This window comes from Rhineura floridana, chromosome 14, assembly GCF_030035675.1.
Source record: "Rhineura floridana isolate rRhiFlo1 chromosome 14, rRhiFlo1.hap2, whole genome shotgun sequence".
Lineage (NCBI taxonomy): Eukaryota > Metazoa > Chordata > Lepidosauria > Squamata > Rhineuridae > Rhineura > Rhineura floridana.
Window position 1 is genome coordinate 18,736,442 of NC_084493.1, and position 19,653 is coordinate 18,756,094.

Below are 19,653 nucleotides of genomic sequence, written 5' to 3' on the forward strand. Positions count from 1 at the left end.
TCAGACCACTGGTCCATCTAGCTCACTGTTGCCTACACTGACTGGCAGCAGCTCTCCAGTGTTTCAGATGGGAGTCTTTCCCAGCTCTACCTAGAGATGCCAAGGATTGAACTTGAGGCCCTCTGCATGCAAAGCAGATGCTTTACCACTGAGTTAGGATCTTTCAAAGTTCCATGTTTTGAAAGACCCTTGGACAAGCTGCCCCTCCTTTGGTGAGTCTATCTCCTCACTGCCATTATTATGACTATAACCAGCTTCTGCTGATCCTCTTCCTCATCATTACTACCATCTGCTTGTTTGCCAGGCAGAGAGTCAGAGAACAAGCAGGCAATGGCTTCTCCTCCTCACCACCACTGTTGTCTGGGCCAGAGCAAGAGGCAGATGAACAAGTAAGTAAGTTGCAATGGTGAAGAAAAGGAGCAAGTCCAGGGGGCTCTAGTCAGTGGCCCACCTTCTGTGGTGTGGGCCCTCAGCAGATGTCTGACCATGCTGATCCTTGATGCCAGCCTTGTTTAATCATGGGACATAATTGTCTTCCAACTAAGGGCACTTGAAGATTTTGATCTTTCTGCATGTCTATACAAAATTATCTAATTTGCACCTCTTGAATTAACTGCTGACTGGAATTTAGCTATTCCCCAGATTTCACACTTCTCTTAATGCACAGCACAATTCGCAGCAGTTTAAACATATCAAGATATGCACTTAAATCCATATCTTCAGAGAAATAATAATAATAATAATAATAACAATAATAATAATAATAATATATCCCACCCTTCCTCCCAGAAGGAGCCCAGGGCAGCAAATAAGTGACAAAAAACTAAAAGCATATATATTAAAAACTTACAACATAAAACCAAAACATCTTTGAAAACATCTTAAACACAAAACATTTTTTAAAAATTTTAAAAACCATAAAAACAATTCAACACAAATGCAGACTGAGATAAGGTCTCTACTGAAAAGGCTTGTTGAAAGGAGGTCATCAGCAGGTGCCAAAAAGACAACAGAGCCTGTCTAATATTTAAGGGAAGGGCCTTCCAAAAGGTAGGTGCCAAAACACTAAAGATCGACTTCCAATATTGTGCAGATCGGACCTCCTGATGAGATGGAATCTGCAGGAGGCTCTTGCCTGCAGAGCGCAGTGAGACTGGATTTTAATTTAGCGTTTTTCCATAGCTGCGTCTAAAATATTGACATCTAAAATATTGATATTAGGGTTAGGGTTAGGGTTAACAATATCAATATTCCCTTGGAAAATATCTATATTAATATCAATATTATTTCTGAGGAGCAGGGAAAGGATAGGTAAAAGCAACGCCTTGTGGACGAAGAATGAACTCAAATCAGTACCAACCTGTTAGGTTCACAGAACGCTTTCAAACCAGCATTGGCTAACAGATCCCATCCCTAATATATATACATATGGATGGAGGGATTCATCTGTCAATTTAATTTTCTCTCGGTTTTCATTTTTCTTAAGTTCATTCCATCCCACCATTTCCACATGAGCTTGCATTTAATCCTCATGAAAATCCATGTGTCTTTTCATGAGCAACTCTTCTTAATATACACATTTTTGAATACAATTTTCCCTAATATACTAATTTCTGCAAGCAATTTTCCTTAATATAATCCATTTTTGTACATTTACTTTCACTGTGACACATTTTTGCATGCATTTTTCCCCAGTGTGCCTTTTCTTTTCTTTTGCGTATGCTTTTTTGCTTGGAGAACTGCATTGCAAAACTCAGGGAATTTCATGAGGATTCTTTTATTTTTTAAAGAAAATGCAAGCTCATGCCGAAACGGGGTGAAATGAACTTAAGGGAAAAAATGAAAAATGAGAGAAGCTTAAATGGACAGATTTGTCCATCCTTACACTAATCTACCTTGGAGGCTTTTTAAAAAATCTAAAAAATACAAATTTAGCTACTATTGAAATACATACTTAAATGTGTATTTTCTCTTCAGACATGGATTGCTGTCTTTCAGATGATAGCTTGGTTCAGGAAGAGCAGGCCAGGTAGCTTTGCATTAAACAGCAAACCAAGGTTAATCCTGGGTTAGGGGGCAATCCGACTTGTATTTACGCTGGGCTGAGGGGAGTTGGATTTGGCAGACTCCTGGCTCAGCAGGCAGGGTCCCAACTCAGACAAGGCTCCACTGGCAGAAGCCCCTCAGCCCGGCTCTGGTGTGGTGGAGCTGAGATGCTCCCAGCTCAACCGGGGATCCGCCAGGGAAGGCCAGCCTGGTGAAAGGGGTCCCAAAAAGGGGTGTTCTGGGGGGGTGTCAGGGGAGGGGCTGAGGGAGGGGACTTATGCAACATCCAACTCCTGTTTGGAGCACTCCTGCAGGTCCTGATCTGGGCCAATGGTCAGTCTAAGAAAATAATTGCAATGAATGTCTATGGAGAGTGCTTACTCCCCAGTAGAGGTATTCATGACAGCCGGCTTTTATTTTCCGTTTCCAGCATGTAGCTCCTGGCTGAGCCCGCATTCAGCTGGCATGGAGGCTCCCAAATGGCAACTGGATACCCCAGACCTTCCCACCAGCTCCTCCTCCACCGGCACCCCTTCGATCGGCTTCCCGTGAGTTGGATTGCTCTGCCCTTGTGGGAATGGCATTACAGGTAAAAATATGTCACAGTGAACTAGATGGGAAGTGGGCAAATTCATCCACCCATAGCTTCCAAGTTTCCCTGCCCCACCCCACCCCCTCTGCTTCACCACATGTGGAGGCGGGGAAATTTATGGCGCAATGACCTCCATCAACTGCTTTGCACAGCAATACAGTGCTGGATTACAACTCCCATCATCCTTAGCCATCACCCATGCTTGTTGGGGCTGGTGGAAGTTGAAATTCAGCAACATCTGGAGGGCCAAAAGTTCCCCTCACCTGAGGTATGGGGTAAGTGGTCTGTTGGACAGCTGCCTAGTTTTAGTTCCAGGCTACAAACATAAAGGCAGTTCTCCAGCCCACTCAGAATCGACCCACCTCCCCCAGTTTAAAAAATTGATTTTTAAAAATAGCATGTAAAACTGAATTCATCTCTACAAAACCATCACATCTCAGCTTCAGCGAGCAAAGCCAAGCTAACCCCAGGCTGGGCAACGGCTAATCCTTTTATGTCTCCCCATCCCTGCTTAATACTGACTGCTGAGAAGTGCTGAAGCTGAAATGAAACAGTTGCAGGGTCCTCACTTGCTCTCTGCAGGACACAAAGCCGTTCCCAATTATTTCCAATGGGAGTCCTTGCATCCTGGGGCAGTGGGAATTGGACAAGAAAGTGCCTATAAGCTCCCTTCTGATTTGGGACCTCCTTGACCCCCACCAAATGCACACTTTGAACCTCTCAGAGGTCAGGATCAATTGCCATGTCTGCTGGCTCCTTTGCTATCAAGCCAATCTGACCCTTTAGCAGAAACCCCTCCCTGACGAAACTCATTGACACCAGCTCCAGACGCCATCACTTCCAGCGAAGGTTTCCTCAGTAACAGCAACAAGCTGGTTCCCAACGTGTGACTTGTTCTCCAGCATGGCCATGTTTCATTTCTATGCTCGTGACGTGGATTTGGAACTATTATTAAGTACCAAGCATGCTTACTGTCATTGCTGGCAAGGACAGAGGAAGGGTGTGTGCGTGTTTTGCAAAGAAAGACACCCAGCAGTAGCAAATGGGTGAGGCAGCCTGTTTGGTTTGTCTGTGGCGGGCACAGATAACAGCAAGTTTATTTTGACCCAGGGCGCTGACGCAGAACAGAGATCTGAGCATGTCCATTAATTTCAGTTTAAGGATCTGTCAATTTCAGTTCTCTCCATTTCTCATTTTTCACAATCTTAAATTCAGTTCTCCACATTTCTGGAGCAATTTGCTATTTTTAAAAAAAAAATCCTCGTGAAAATTCTTCAGCATTTTCGTGCACATTTCTCCTAACAGACACTTTTTTGTATGCGGTTTTGAGTAACGTACACATTGTTGCAAAAGAATGTTCTCTAATGCAGTGCATTTTGTATGTGATTTTTACGAATATCTGCATTAATATGCACATTTCCCCCTAATATAGGCATTTCTGTAAGCAATGTTTGGCTGGAGAACTGCATTGCAAAATCTGGACACGTGCAAATTTTGAAGGACAGATGTTTCAGTTTTCATATTATTTCAGAAAGTGCAAATTCAATAGATTTGGCTTTGAATTAACTGAATCAAATTTCTCCTCCATCCACATCCTGAACTAATACGTGGCTCAGAACATAACCATCCTTCAGATTTGACACTTTTGCAGATTTTGTGTTTTCAGCTCAAAAAAAAAAAAGGGACCAAAGTGTATTGAAAATGTATACATTGGAATAATACGTGTTTTAGGCTACATCTGCACCACTGGTGGTATTAAATGCTAGTCCTGCTCAGATTAGAACCCAATTAGGTTCATTAATCTCGGTTGGTTTACTCTGAGTAGGGTTTATTAGAAAATTTCCTGGGAAGAGGGATTGATTGTTAAACCACTCTGAGAATTGTAGCTCTGTGAGGGGAAGAAGGTTCTCCTAACCACTCTCAGCACCCTTCATAAACTACACTTCCCAGAATTCTTTGCGGGAAGCCATGACTATTTAAATTGGTATAATACTGCTTTAAATGTATAGTGCAGCTATGGCCTAAATATGTATTTTGTGATACAATGTGTATTTAAGCACATATTTCAGTGCATATTTAAATACAAATGCCGCCTTGGGCTCCTACTGGGAGGCAGGGTGGGATTTAAATCTAATAAATAAATAATAAAATAAATAAATAAAATTCCATATGGATTTTTTTTCTAAAAAAGAAAGAAAAGTGCTGATTCATGTGGAAACAAGACAATTAGACATGAATAAATACAGGCAAAATCGACACAATCCAGCCCTAACATGCAGTGTTACACCCCTTCACTTGTGCTGCCCCCTAGGGTGCTGTTTTGGTCATGCTAGAATGTAATAAAGGCACAACATTCCAGGGATGGAATTCGATATGCTTTGAGTCAGGCAGCACAGATTTCCTTGCATGGGGTTGGGCAATTATGTTACAATTATGACCAGGATGGGGGAGAAACTGAATTTATTTTGTACTAAAAGGCATATCTACCTAATCTGCACTTTCTGAAATGCATGAACTGAAACACAACCATCCTTCACATTTTGCATGTCTCCAAATTTTGCAGTGTAGCTCTCCAGCCAAGTAATGTATACAACAATGCTTGTATAGGGTAAAGTGTGCATAGAAGCACATATGTTAGTAAATATAACATAGAAAAATATATTATGTGAGGGGAAACAGCTTTGCAAAAAAAAGTATTGGTTGGGCAAATTTATGTGCAAAAATATGTATATTGAGAGAAATTTAGACTACAATGCTGATGAATTTTCATGAGGACTTAAACTCTCAGACAGGTGTGGACATATGCAGAATTGAATTTAAGATTGGAAAAATGAAAAAATAAGAGAAACCAGCATTGATAGATTCTCCCAAGACTAATTATGGCCCATTTCATTTAAAAAAGGGAATTTTCAAGGGAAAGAAAGAAAAGATAAAAGAGCAGAAAACAACCTTTTCCTCCTGTGCAGAGGTAGGATTAAACACTCAGATGGAGACAGAGGGGACTAGGAAAGGTCATTATCATGACCCAGCATAATGGTTCTTATGTTCCTCTCTTGTTGCAAAATATTGAACCTACAAGAGGCAACTAAATGAAGCTCTCTGCTGCCCCCAGTCTACAAACAGTACTATACTGCCAGCTTCATATGCACACAACTTTTTTAAAAAAATATTTTTAAAAAAATATTTTACAAGTTGTTTTAGTTACTGGGACAAAAATAGAATTATCCTCAATTATCGGCACTTCCAAATTGGACTTTTTGAGTGCTACAGACAATGGGTTATATCCAGTGTTATTCCTACTCCAAGTAGGCTCATTAGGCTGTATCCAATGCAGCCCTAAATTAATGTCACTTATAGAGGTATAGTTGCTGTCGTAGCAAAATGTTTTTGCATTAGCAGACTGTTGTTGAGCAACAAAATGCATAATCTGGTTGCCGGTAACTTTGTTGCACAGTACATTGCACAATGCTGCACTAGTTTCTGCTAGCACAGCTATTGTGTGGGATTCCTCTCTTGTGCAACATTAAAACTCACCCATCTGCTAGTGCAAGGGGGCTAGTGAACAGAGAATTTTGCATACCTTCTATTGAAATTGATGGACATGACTAAGGCTGCAATCCAATATACTCAGAAGTAAGCTCCATGGGGTTCAATGGGAGTTACTCCCGGGTAAGTGTGTATTGGATTGCAACCTAACTTAGGTTCATCAATTTCATTGGGTCATCTCTGAGTAGAACTTAGTAGAATTAGGGGGTCAGAAGAAGCATTTTATTTCTATCATGAACACCTGTATGTCTGTCCACACGGACAACAAGGCATCAGGAAGCAGAGAGCCTAGCCTGTGCTTCCTGATGCCTTGTTGTCCATATGCGCAGGCATACAGGTATTCATGATAGAAATAAGATGCTTCTTCTGACCCCCTAATTTAGAGACCCATATTCTAGAGACTTGGGAGAGGAGGTGACAGCTGATGAATAGCATTTCTAGCTAATTCAGGCTAACATTGGAAAAAGCATCTCCAGAATGTCTGTGGGGAGAGCATCTGAACTAGTTCTGGTGCTTTTCAGTCCCCATGGTGTGGCCAGTCCAGCTGGAATGCCGGAAGCTGCCTTATACTGGGCCCAGCTAGCTCAGTATTGTTACGCTGACTTGGTAGCAGCTCGCTGTGGTTTCATAATGGAAACATTCCCAGTGCTACCTGGAGATTCCAGGAATTAAACCTGGGACCTTTTGCATGTAAAGCAGATAGATGCTCTACCACTGAGCTATGGGCCTCTTGCAGCAGAGTCATGCAATATTTCCTCTCTTCATGCACTCTCCCCACCACTTGAAACTGTGCTTTGTAAATAGCACAGGAACCTGCCTTATACCGACGCTTGGTCCATCTGTGCTCCATTTCGTTTACACTGATTGGCAACAGCTCTTTAGGCTTTCCTACAGTTTGTCTCAGGCTTGAGATGAACTCCCCCTCTACTGATTGGCCATATAACTATGCCCCAACCCCCTCTCCTGACCTTGTAGTAACCCTTGGGGAAACTATAATTCTCAGGGGCTACTTGTGGGTGCTGTTGCTATCCATTTGCTATCTCCAGAGCCCCAGCAACAGACAGCAGAGTGGGAGAATTTGGGTCTGGATGCTTCGGATAGGGAAGAAGGAAAACACTGACCTTCTGCATTAGGCCAATGGGCTAGCTAGTCCAGCATTCTCACAGTGGCCAACTACATGCCTGATATTCAGAAGCATACTGCCTCCAACGATGGAGGCACAGCATAGCCCTGGGGGCTAGTAACCATTGATGACTTTATCCTCCATGAATTTGCCTAAATGGAAAATGGACTGCCTTCAAGTCGATCCCGACTTATGGCAACCCTATGAATAGGGTTTTCATGGTAAGCGGTATTCACAGGTGGTTTACCATTGCCTTCCTCTGAGGCTGAGAGGCAGTGAGTGGCCCAAGGTCACCCACTGAGCTTTATGGCTGTGTGGGGATTCGAACCCTGGTCTCCCAGGTCGTAGTCCAACACCTTAACCGCTACACCACACTGGCTCCCATGAATTTGCCTGACCCTATTTTAAAGCCATCCAAGCTTGTGGCCATCACAAGGAGGCTTGTTGGCAGGGAGAAACAAGTGAGCTTGGAGGCTCATGTGGGCACAGGATAGTTTCAATCCAACTTGGAATAAGCTTGGGAACCAGCTCAGCTCTTTGCTGCTTTTGACGGAAAAGAACTCCACTGATTTCTGAGCCAATCCAGACTGAGACCGGGGGATTTCGTCCGCTGCTAATAATATAAAATGAAGCAAAAGCTTCCAAACTCCTCCAGACACATTAGAGGAAGGGGGCAAGCATGAAAGCCCAAGGTGCACTATGGTTTGTCTTTGTAACACTGAACCATGGCTGGCATTGTGTGCAAACACTGCCGTTGTGTGTAAGAGGTTTTAAAGGTAAATTATAGGAACCTTTTTAAAAATATTATGAAATTGGCACTCCTGAAAAGTGTCCTCTTTTTGTTTTCTTCTGCATCATGTTGAGAGTGAGTGTACTCCTAAGTGAGCATGCATCTGCAAGGAAGGCACGACAGCAGGGAGGGCCACTTAGGCAAAGTTAAAGGCAGCAGAATCCACAGGGCTCTCTGAATGCTCCAGCCTGCTTCTATGTTTGCTCTCCAGCATGCTAAGGCCAGCCCCTATTAGTATGCTGCCCGAGATCTTGCTGATGGAATTAGTGAGAAAGAAGACTGTCAATTTATTTATACCCAGCCTCAGGGTATTACCACTGTTTGTGTGTGTAAAGCTATTGTGATGCAGAGAGCGTTCAGTATGGTGCATACATGTATAGCCTGGCTGGGAACAAGGCAGCTCATGCAAAGCCGTTCTCCCCAGAGAGAACACCTGGAATATTCTGCTGCCAACCAGAGGTCAATTTTTCAAACTTGGAAGCATTTGGTCTCTTTCTAAAAGAAAAGTGAAGAAAAATCCTCAGTTTGTCAATGCATTTCCAGATTCTGCTTTCCTTATTCTCTGCATGGGTCTCTTTCACACATCCACCCTCCTTATTTTTAGATGAACCTTGTTCTATAACATTTTTGGTCGGCCACAGCTACATCCAAAGGTCTAATTATTACTGTATTTCTGTCGAGTTCTGTGGATCCTCCGGAGGGCAGTTTGCCTAATAATGGAAAGAGTTTGTTTGTGAACATGTTGAAACCAAATAGACCTTTCTTTGCAATTATTTGTGTAGTTGCAATATCCCAACTTCCATTTAAGTAACGACTTTCTGCTTTCCCTGAATTCCCCACCATGTTTTCTCCTGAATACATTCCAAACTGATTTTTCATCTTTCATCTGTCATTTTTCTAAGGGACACATTTTTTTGCCCTGCAAAATATAGATACCTCTAGTATATTTTACTTGGTTGTGCAGTTCAAATTGCTTTTAATCTCTTTGCAGTGCATCTGCTGCTACTGCATCTAAGACCGCTTCCAGATTGTCACTGTTTTCAGGGGGGATTCAATCGCATACCAGGAAATTCCGGTTGCAAAATTAGAGCTGATTGAAAGGTCCTGCTCTGCGGTGTGGCAAGGCCCAACCAAGGTGTGACACAAGGCAGAGTTATAGGGCAGCCTTTCCCAACTTTGATTCCCAGAGGGTGTTGGACTACAACTGCCATCAGCCCCAGCCAGCGTGGCCAATGGTCAGGAATTATGGGAATTATCGTCCAGCAACATCTGGGGACCCAAGGTTGGGAAAGGCTGGTCTAGGGAACACAGACCTCTGAAATTGGTCCAGGAAGGAACAAACTGAAACTGAGCCCTTATCACAGTTGTGGGGAACCTGTGGTCCTCCAGATGTTGCTGAACTGCAACTCATGTCAACCCAGACCATTGGTCATGCATGATGGAGCTGATGGGAGTTGCAATTGAGCAACATTGGGAGGGCCAAGGGTTCCCCACACCTGCTATATATAGTATGAGATGCAGCATAGTTGTTAGTCCCATCTGTACTGCAAGATGGTGCTTGACTGAAAGGGGCTTCTCTAATAATCTCCTCCTGTACTGGAGCAAGGTAGCCTCAGGTCTTCATGAGTATTTTGCAGTGGAGTCCTGGGGGTTAGAGGATGGCAGGCCACCTCCTTGGGCAGTGGGAGGGGGGAGAACTGGCTTCATAGGTGCCACAGGTTCATCTGATAGCAGCACTTCTGAGCCAGGGCCTTGCGTGCCCTTCCCCTTCATGCTCACCTCCATCACCCAACAAAGAGAAACCTGACTCCTGGTCTCTGAGACCCACTGCCCCCAAAGAATGGACTTTTTGTGATAAGGAAAGTGACAGGAAAATTCACTGGAAAGTGTGAGATAAGACTTTCACTGAAGCAGCAGCATCTAACCTCCCTGCAAACAAATCAGAATGAATGCTCATTAAATAACCAGCGTTGTCTAATTTCTATGCAAATGAATTAGGATGAATGCTCAAGAAACAGGCTGTCTGAAAGAACCCTACTATGCCCTCCCTCCTCTGTCATCACTCTGAAATTTAGATTGTGAAGCTCCTTGGGGCACAGATGTTACCCTTTCAAGTGCTGTGTGCACTGAAGATGTCAGATTAACCGATTTTATTTTATTTTCATTTAACAAAATTTATATACCGCTTGGATGTAAATACTGCTAAGTGGTTTAAAAAAGAACATTAAAATTATTAATAAAACAGTTAAAACCAAGTAATTAAAACATATATAAAACAACTAAAACAGCTACTATCTAAAAAATAAAACAAATCAGCCTCTATGTAAACAGATCAACATCTATGTAAAATTGCATGTGGAGTAGGCATGACCAATCTGTCAGTTTCGGTTTGTCATTTTTCCAATCTTAAATTCAGTTCTCCACAACAGTTTGCAAATTCTTGTTTTTAAAGTACTCATGAAAATTCATCAGCATTTTAGTGCAAATCTCTCATAATATACACATTTATGTATGCAATTTTGTCTAATATACATTTTTGCAAAGCAGTTTTCCCTGGTGTAAAGCAGTTTTCTGTGTTCTTTTCACTAATACATGCATTTTTACGCACCGTTTACTGTAGTATATGCACTTTAGTTCACATTAGTTGGCTGTAGAACTGCATTGCAAAATTCAGAGATGTGCAAATTTCAAAGGATGGCTGTGTTTCGGTTCGCATATTGTTTTGGAAAATGCAAATTAGGTATGTTCACTTTTAAATGCGAAACTGAATCAAATTTCTCCCTGATCCCTAGGGAAGAGGGAGAGAATAAAAAAGGAAGAGTGGTCTGATGATCTCACCGAGCTGAAAAGTAGAAGCTTGTCTCTATTTGAAGTGAACAGAGTGTGTTAAAAAATAATCTTCCAGCCAAGAGTTTCCAGCTGTTACTCTTGAGCTGTCAGGTTTATCAAAGTAACGTGGGGGCCCTCACAGAGCTGTGAACCAGAGCAGGAACATTACGATTTGGTGCTTCTCAGGTATATTATAGTTTTTATGATGATGATGATGTTTCTGCTCATAGGTTGTGGGGCTTTTTTTAAAGGTTTCTTCATATCACCAAATAATGCCCTCAGGAATCATAAAACCACAGGAAACCTTTCAGCCCTGTGGCTGCCTTGAGTCTCACAGACTGATTAGTGTTTTGAAGGGAGGACGTTGCTATGGCACAGTGGATCCTGGGGTTTTTCTTTTTTCTGTGCTGTTGTAGTGGGTATAAGTATTGTTTACCTCTCAAAGAAACAGAATAAGGGCAGAGGAAGCTGCCTTATCCTGAGTGAGGTCACTGGCCCATCTAGTTCCCCATTGTTGACACTATCCGACAGAGGCATTCTGGGGGTTTGTGCAGAGGACTTTCCCCAGGGATTGAACCTGGGACTTTCTGCATGCAAAGCAGATGCTCTTGTGCCCTCACACCTAGTGTTGTGCCAAACTTCTTGGAAGTTTTGTTTTTCCTCTGCAAAAGAAGCTTCTGTTTTTCGGCCTCATTCTTAGGGCACTTCAGACGTTTGGTGGTGTGGGGCTTTGTCCTTACCTCTTCATCATCATTTATTTGCCCTTCACCCTGAGGAGACCCCTATTCCTTTCCTAGAGCTACAATTATTTACAATTCCCAGAGGTCTTGGGGAAGAGAGGCTGACTGTTAAACCGCTTTGACAATGGTAGCTCTGTGAGGAGAATAGGAGTGTCCTAACAATTCTCAGCACCCTTTACTAACTATACTTCCCAGGGTTCTTTGGGGAAAGCCATGACGGTTTAAAGTGGAATAACAGCAGACAAAATGTATGGTGTGAATGTGGCCCTAGTCTCCCAACCATTATTGCTGAATTATCTCAGCCAGTCGGCGCTTCCTAAGTTACTCTCTGGTGCTCTAGTGCAATGCAAGATGTCCTATTACCAGGTTTAGACAAATTCATGCAGGATAAGGCTATAATTGGCTACTAATCCTGATGGCTATGTTCTACTCCACTGTCAGAGGCAATATGCTTCTGAATACTGGTTGCTGGAAACTGCAGGAGGGGACAGTGCTGTTGCGCTCCAGTCCTGCTTGTGGGCTTCCCGCAGGAATCTAGTGGGCCATTGTGAGTACAGGATGCTAGACTAGATGGACCCCATTTTGCTTGATCCATCAGGCTCTTCCTATGTTCTTATGTTCCATGCTGAAATAGCATTAAATTGCCAGTCCAGCCAGATTCTGGATGTGGAATTGTGTGTGTGGGGGGGTACCATCTAGTTCTTCTCTGCAGGCTGCAAAAAGTCTTGAGACAGTCCTCCCTAACATGAAGCGACGGGCGCTGAACTCTACAGTCCTCACCCAGTACATGGTACCAAGCTAGATTACTCCAATATATGTTATGTGAATTCAAGCTTGGTAATAGTACACCATAGGAGTGAACAGTAAGGAGCTTTATGGCCTCTGCAATCTAAAGCTGCCTAAATGATGCAAAGATCCGATTTTGTACTTAATGCAAAGCTCTAATCCTTTCAGTGAAACCTGACTGTGTTATTTGTTTTAATAATATTCACTGGTTAATTGTGGGTCATGTTTGAGTGGGGTTTATTCTTCCTCCCCTTTTAATTCGATGAAGAGTCCTCTTGAGTTTGTGTTGTGTTACAAAGCAGCAGCACAAGCTTCTGCATGCCATGGGATATCCAGGGTAACAATTGCATGGCTTTGTTTGTCCTGTAAGCCCCATGTGCTTGAGTAGACATTGATGAATAAGTGGCCTAGCAACATGCGTTTTGAATGGACAAAGTAAATATCACAAGCATAGATAAAGGGCCCCTCAAAGGGCCAAATTCCAAATGGCACTGATCTTCATTTGTTTTGTTTTTAAATGGTAAAAGAATGAGCGTGGTGGAGTGGTTAGAGCAAGGTTGGGAACATTGGGCCCTCCAGATGTTGCTGAACTAGAACTCCCATCAACCCCAACAAGTGTGGCCAAGGACCAGGGAGGATGGGAGTAACAGTTCAGCAATATCTGGGGGGGGAATGTCCCCCACCCCGAGTTAGAGTGTTAAACTGGAAGACCAGGGTTCAAATCCTCACTCAGCTATGTGTTATATACAAAGTCACTGGAATTTGAGTAGGAATAGTCCCCTGTCTGAATTCCTGGAAAGCTGCTGCCAGTCAGTGTAGACAATACTGAGCTAGATGGATCAATGGTCTGACTCTGTGTAAAGCAGTTTCTTATGTTTCTAGTTTTCCTTTGTTGTATATTTCTTTACTGGAACCTTTTTTCAGTGCTGTCTCATTGGAGGATAAACATTATTCTGAAATCAGTCTTCCAGATCAGTATCTTATGCAACATTAATCTACAAAGACAAAAAGCCTTGGAATGACAAGCCAAGAATAGGGTCTCAGAGGACCAGTTGGACATGCCTAATGAACTGGAAAAAGAGACAGTAGGTTGACTCTCTTTGACACCCTCCTAGTTCTGATGATCTGTGAATTTGCTACCAAGAATGTTTACAGTCAGATTACTTAGGAATCCCCATTGAACCATGATGCTCCCCTCTTCCAGAAAAAAAACCCACTTTTGCTTTCTTTTCTGACATCTTCCTTGGCTGCCAAATTTTTATTCCAAATATCCTGGTCAGGGAGAATCTGTCCATTTCCATTTCTCTCAGTTTCTTAATTGTTCAATGTTAAGTTCCATTCCCCACATTTCTGCACCAGTTTGTGTTTTTTTAAAAAAAACCTCTTGGAGGCTGGGCCAAGAGGTCTTCTGTATCTTTAAAAGTGGTGCAGGGGGAAGGGAGAATTCCACCTTGTGGTTTTTCCCATTACAGGGTTGCAACAACACCTGCACTTGGCTGCCTTTCTCTTCTCCTAAAGATACAGGATCAGTCTCAGGCCCTGAACCTGGCGACCCTAAGTTGAACAGTCTATAGCCCAGGGGCAGCCAATGTGGTGGTCTTCTAAAGGTTTTCAACCCAAGGGCCACATTACCTTCTGGACAACCTTCTGAGGGCCACATGCCAGTGGTGGGCATTGCAGGGGCAAAAGTAAGCAGTAATGTATGTCATTTTACCTTTGTATGGTAAGCTACTTTCTATAAACACACACACACCTCTCTACCATCCAGAAAAAGCAAAAGGAATTACCGGAATTCAAAGATATTCCAGCCAGGAAAAAAAAAAGTCAGGGCACCAAGCAGGTCCAGGAAGAGGTGAGAAGAGGAGCTGTGGCCTGAGGAGAGTTCTGAGGGCCAGATAGAGAGGCCTGGAGGGCTGCATTTGGCCCTCCAGGTGTAAGATTCTCCACCACTGGGCTAATGGCTGGGACTGGGCTGATTTTCTTCTTGCCATAGGGAAGGGTATGTAGGAACATTGGAGCCTGCTTTATACTGAGCAGGCCTGGTGCCAATGGGTGGCTAGGTTGGGCACTGGCTAAGGGCCCCTGCAGTGGTCAGGGGCCCCTGCGACTGGGATCCCTGTCAGCATCAGGTTACAGAGTGTGGCCAGACAGTGGTGGGAATCGCAGAGCGGGAGTTCCACTCTCCCAGGTGACACCATCTCTGCACACATGCACAGCTGGCATACACTTAAATACTCCCAGCCGTGCCACCTCTTGCATCGCCGCATGCCTGCCATCACCCAAGATAGTGGTGGGGATGTCAACGCATCAGCACACGTCTGCCATCACCCAAGATGGTGGCAGAGGCATCTTGATATCCCCACCACCATCTTGGGTGATGGCAGGCATGTGTGCTGGTGCGGCAAAGAGTAGCATGGCCAGGAATATTAAAGCACATAATAATGCATGGCCAGAAACATTAAAGCACATGCATGAGCATGCACACAGGGAGCCCCACAGCAGTCTGCTGCCCAAGGGCCCACAGCAGCCTGGCACCAGCCCTGATACCGAGTCAGACCCATTGATCCATCTAACTCAATATTGTCTACACTGACTGGCAGCAGCTCTCCAGGGTTTGAGGCAGGACCCTCTCCCAGCCCTACCTGGTGATGCTGGGGATTGACCTTGGGACCTTCTGCACGCAAGGCATATGCTGTCCCTCTGAGCTGTGGCCCTCCCTTCTTACTCTGCCCCTGGCCATATGATCCTTGCTTCTATGGTCTCAAGGCATCCAGGATCAGCGCACTTTAAGATGCAAATCTTAAAGTGGATGCAAATAAATGCCTTTTAAGAATGTGTTTTTAAATTTGTATATTTGTTTTTAATGTTTTTAATTGTTGTAAACGGCCCAGAGAGCTTCGGTTATGGGGCGGTATGCAAATGCAATAAATAAATAAATAGGCTTCGGAGGATCCTTTGTTAATACAGATAAATGGAACCACAGAGAAACATAGAACAGGCTCTCTGTGACATGTGGCAGTTCCTATCTGCCACTTTAAGAAGTGTCAGCTGCTCTCTGAGTCAAGCACAACCCGTGTTTCCCACAGAGATTTGTACAGAAGTGTCTGCAAAACCATCAGCAGGCACATTTTGTGCCCTACTGTTTCCTCCTCCCTCTTTCTGTTATTGTTAAAATAGTGACATTTTCAAGCGAAATATCACAGGCGTACGCAAAGCCTCTCACATGTAGCTCCTTCTTTAAAGGGACCAATCCACTGAGGGCAAGCAGAAGCCAGAAGTGCCGAGCACCGTTTTGAATGTCAAATGTTTTAAACCATTGCCTGTGGCACCTGCTTTGAATTCCACAGAAACAAACAGTTTTGGAGGGGGCTTTTTCCTGCTTGTTTTTGCATCTTCTTTTTCTCAATCCTTTTTTGCACAAGAAACATAATGCAGCACAGCTCTCCCCGAAGAGCCATTTGCGCGGGATTACCCACAAGGCCTTGCGTCAGGGTAATACGCTCCAGCTCCTGGTGCGGATTGGACCTGACGGTGTGAAAGAATGTGTCAAAGGGAAGGGAGGGAGGATAAGTGATAATAGCAAAACGATAGTTATGATTAGCATCACCCGCTTCTGTAATCTGCTAAAATACACTCTAAAATAGGCAAGAGGAACCACATTCTCCAGAGAGCTAGAGGAATGCTCTTAGCTGAGGCAGGAAAGAAAAGACAGACAGACAGAGGGAGACAGAGAGAGAGGGAGAGAGAGAGAGATCCTGAAAAAAATGCTACAAAGTAGAACTGTATCTGGTGAGAAAAATGCAAAGTACATCTTGTTCACCTCTGCCCATGCATAACAGCCTACTCTTAGATTTGCACTCATGCAGTGACCTAAAAAAAGGATTCTGGCTGAACCGCTGCACTTTGGGGTTCTTTTCCCTCTTTCCTCTTCCTCCCACACATCCTTGCATTCCAGCACTGGCAAATTGACATGGAACCTTGTGGAGCAGAGCCTCTCTGATTCTGAAAATGAGTTTGGGCGGCCTCTGAAACACTGGCCTTAGGGGAACAGAACAGTGTACATCAAAGTCTCTGCTAGACAGATGTCAAAGGTGTCAAGTTTTTGAGGACTGATTGTAAGGAGCAGCTGATACCTCCTGTGTGTGCGCACACACACACATCAGGTTTGCTAAGTGAGACTCATGGAGGTCCACAAAAGTCTGAAATCATTCCTAGTCAGACCTGGGCATGCTCAGCCATCAAAAGCCCCTGGCACTTGCATATTCAAAGGGAGGAAATTTGGGGACCATTTTTTTGTGTGACTTTAGTAATTTTGGAGGTCTTATTGAGAAAAGAAGCAATTCCCACCCCCCCAGGAAGTTTTGTTGCTGGTGACAGAAGAGCTTCTATTGGCACCCCCAGGGGCAGCTGCAATTTCCTCCTATGGGATTCCCTCTTAAATTACATCATAAGGGTTATTGTGAGGAAGGAGATAGTGGCTGCCATGGACTTCTGATACAAATTCTGCCACTCATTGTAGGATTGAGCAAAACTATGTAAGGAAGACCTAGTCATAAGAATGCAAGACGTACCTGAACAATGTTTTTAATTATTATTTGATTCCATTTTAATCACTTCCCATAGAAATATATAGATGCGATTTCACACTAAAATCATTAAAACAATTCCATATTTAAAAACAATTAAAATAATTTCGTATGTTCAAAACATTTTCATATAGATTGGGATTAAGATCTCCACTTAAAAGGCTCGTCGAAAAAGGAAGATCTCCAAATGGCTGCCAATAGACTAGAGAGATGGTCCCTGTCTGATGTGTACCAAGAGGGAGTTCCAAAGAGCAGGGACCACCACACTAAAGGCCTTCCACAGAATAAACCTCCTGATGGGATGGTATCTGCAGGAGGCCTTCTCCTGCAGAGCAAAGTGATCAACTAGGCACATAAGAGGTAAGACAATATTTTTGGTATCCTGGTCCCAACCTGTATAGGGCTTTCTATGCCAGTACCAACACTTTGAACTTAGCTCAGTAGCTAAGTGCATGTTAATTAGCTGCTGTGAGCCATGAGCAGAAGAGTGCAATTACACTAATGTCCTGCTTGTGGGCTTCCCATGGGCATCTGGCTGGCCACTGTGAGAACAGGATGCTGGACAAGATATGCCACTGCCTTGATTCAGCAAGGCTTTTCTGATGTTCATGCATCTAATCAAAGTTTGGAGTCTGTTCATCCATTCTCCAAGAGCTGCCATTCTGCTCATTTTTTTAACAGTGTGCCCCAATGCCACAGGACTGAGAGGTTCCTGGAAAGCTTTAAGCCCAGATACTTCCGTGATTGACAGACTGAAAGCTATTTTGGTTTCACAGATTCTGATAAGCTGGTGAAGGAACTGCAAGGATGTTGGTGGCAATGTATGGATGGAAGGTGGAAGAAAGGAAATAGAATTCAATTGAGAGTCATGATTCTTGATACAAGAGCAATGTGTCAACACATTTACTAGGATGGAACAGCCCACATGTCATGGAGAGTAACATGACAAGCTAAGAGCTCCAACAAACACTTTCAAAGGAAGCAGCAGACAGGAAGCGCAGTTAGCATTTGTGCTTCTTCTTATTCACAGACATCTGGATCTTGTTCCCTTCAGGGGGATGTATATTCTGTTCTCAGATTGAGAGAAGATAGATTCGTCCAGAGGGGAACTGCACATACCCCATGTATCCAATACTGAGGACTGTTCCTACCATTAGGCAAAATGCGACCACTGATTTTGGATGTCAAGAAAGGGTAGCAATTGCTGTTGTTGTTTTTTAAAAAATTGTAATTGTTGTTTTGCTGCTATTGTTGTATTTTTACTTCAAGGGAGGAAGACAACCATGTGAAATTTAGAAGCAGATTATTTTAAACCAAGCTGTTCAATTCCAGGTATCCTTATTCCAGGGAATATAATTCTGGCACATATAATGGTCAAGAGAGGATAATCACACAGACCAGAGCTTGTGAAGATCTCTGATTTCTCACAAACATTGGGTCAAGCATTAATAAATCTAATGAGGCAACTTAAATTGCTGAGCCAATCAAGAGACAGGAGGCTTTCTGGAAAATCCCCAAGACAATGGGGTTTGTCTTGAATCAGGGTCACCCTCAGCAACGTCTCCGTATAAACCTGGACTAGGCATCACCCATATCTTTACAACTCGGTCAGGTCTTGGACATTGGACTGGGAAGGTCCAGTTCACTTGGGCTGATCACCTTCCCTCAGGCTAAAATAGCCCATAAACTGTTGTTAGGATAAGGATAGGGGAAAGGAAGCAATTGAGCTGTTTGGAGGAAGAGTGGGATGCAAAACAAGAGTGGCATAGGGCAAGTGAAAACAGTGGAGACTGATAGCAAAGGAGGGCAATGTAGGCCTTTTTGCAAACACTGACAACATATCTAAGAAACCTATCTTCCAGTTTCTTGAAGGTTTTCTTGGTCTCTCAAGAAGAGGCCATTTTTCTGCCTCATTCTCAAGGCACTTGAGGATTTCCTGTGGAGTTTCAAGATTATCACTAGGACTGGTCAAGGCAATGTACGTGTTTTCCTTTCCAGTAACACATGGGAACATAGAGAGCTGCCCTGTACTGAGTCAGACTATTAGTCTATCTAGCTCAGTACTGACTGGCAGTGGCTCTTCATGATTTTAGAGAGGGAACATTCACAGCCCTACCTGGAGATGCCATGGATTGAACTTGAGACCTTCTACAGGCGAAAAGATGCTCTCCCACTGAGCTACCACTTTTCCCATAAAAACTTTTCTCCAGAACTCTGCAGTCTTCCTGGCTACCCACAGTTCCTGATCTGAAAAAGTACCACAAGAGGATTGACTTCATGATGCCTTCCCCTGGGCTTCGATTGAAGTGCAGGCATCCAGGAAGGTTACAGAGTGCAGACCACTGGTGAAATGGTTTCTGCAATGAAAGAAAGGATACTCAAAAACACCTCTCAGCCCCCTCAATAGTAAAGTAAGTACATCAAAAACTCTGTACCCCACCCATGAGGATTTCACTGCAATTTTCTCTTCTCTTTCACAATTTTCAAATGCAATTTCTTTTCTCATTCATTGATGGAAAATTGTTGGGTGGGAACACAGGTGAACTTTTGGACACAGCACAAGTTTTGACACTACCAAAAATAGTCACCAAAACCCCCAGGTTTTGGCTCAGCCC

At 43.5% G+C, this 19,653-nt stretch overlaps 1 protein-coding gene and 1 long non-coding RNA gene across 5 annotated transcripts in view; one reads left to right on the plus strand and one right to left on the minus strand.

The window, feature by feature from the left end:
* Nucleotides 1-19,653, minus strand: part of AGBL1 (AGBL carboxypeptidase 1) — a 574,659-nt gene that overhangs the window by 189,133 nt on the left and 365,873 nt on the right. The window lies entirely within an intron of this gene.
* On the plus strand, nucleotides 10,964-18,251 carry LOC133369981 (uncharacterized). 2 transcript variants are annotated; one of them, XR_009759050.1, is made up of 3 exons: nucleotides 10,964-11,112; nucleotides 17,173-17,398; nucleotides 17,815-18,251. It is a non-coding gene; the product is annotated as an uncharacterized LOC133369981 (long non-coding RNA). The 2 variants fall into 2 exon arrangements; XR_009759051.1 differs by lacking the exon at nucleotides 10,964-11,112 and adding an exon at nucleotides 14,058-14,140.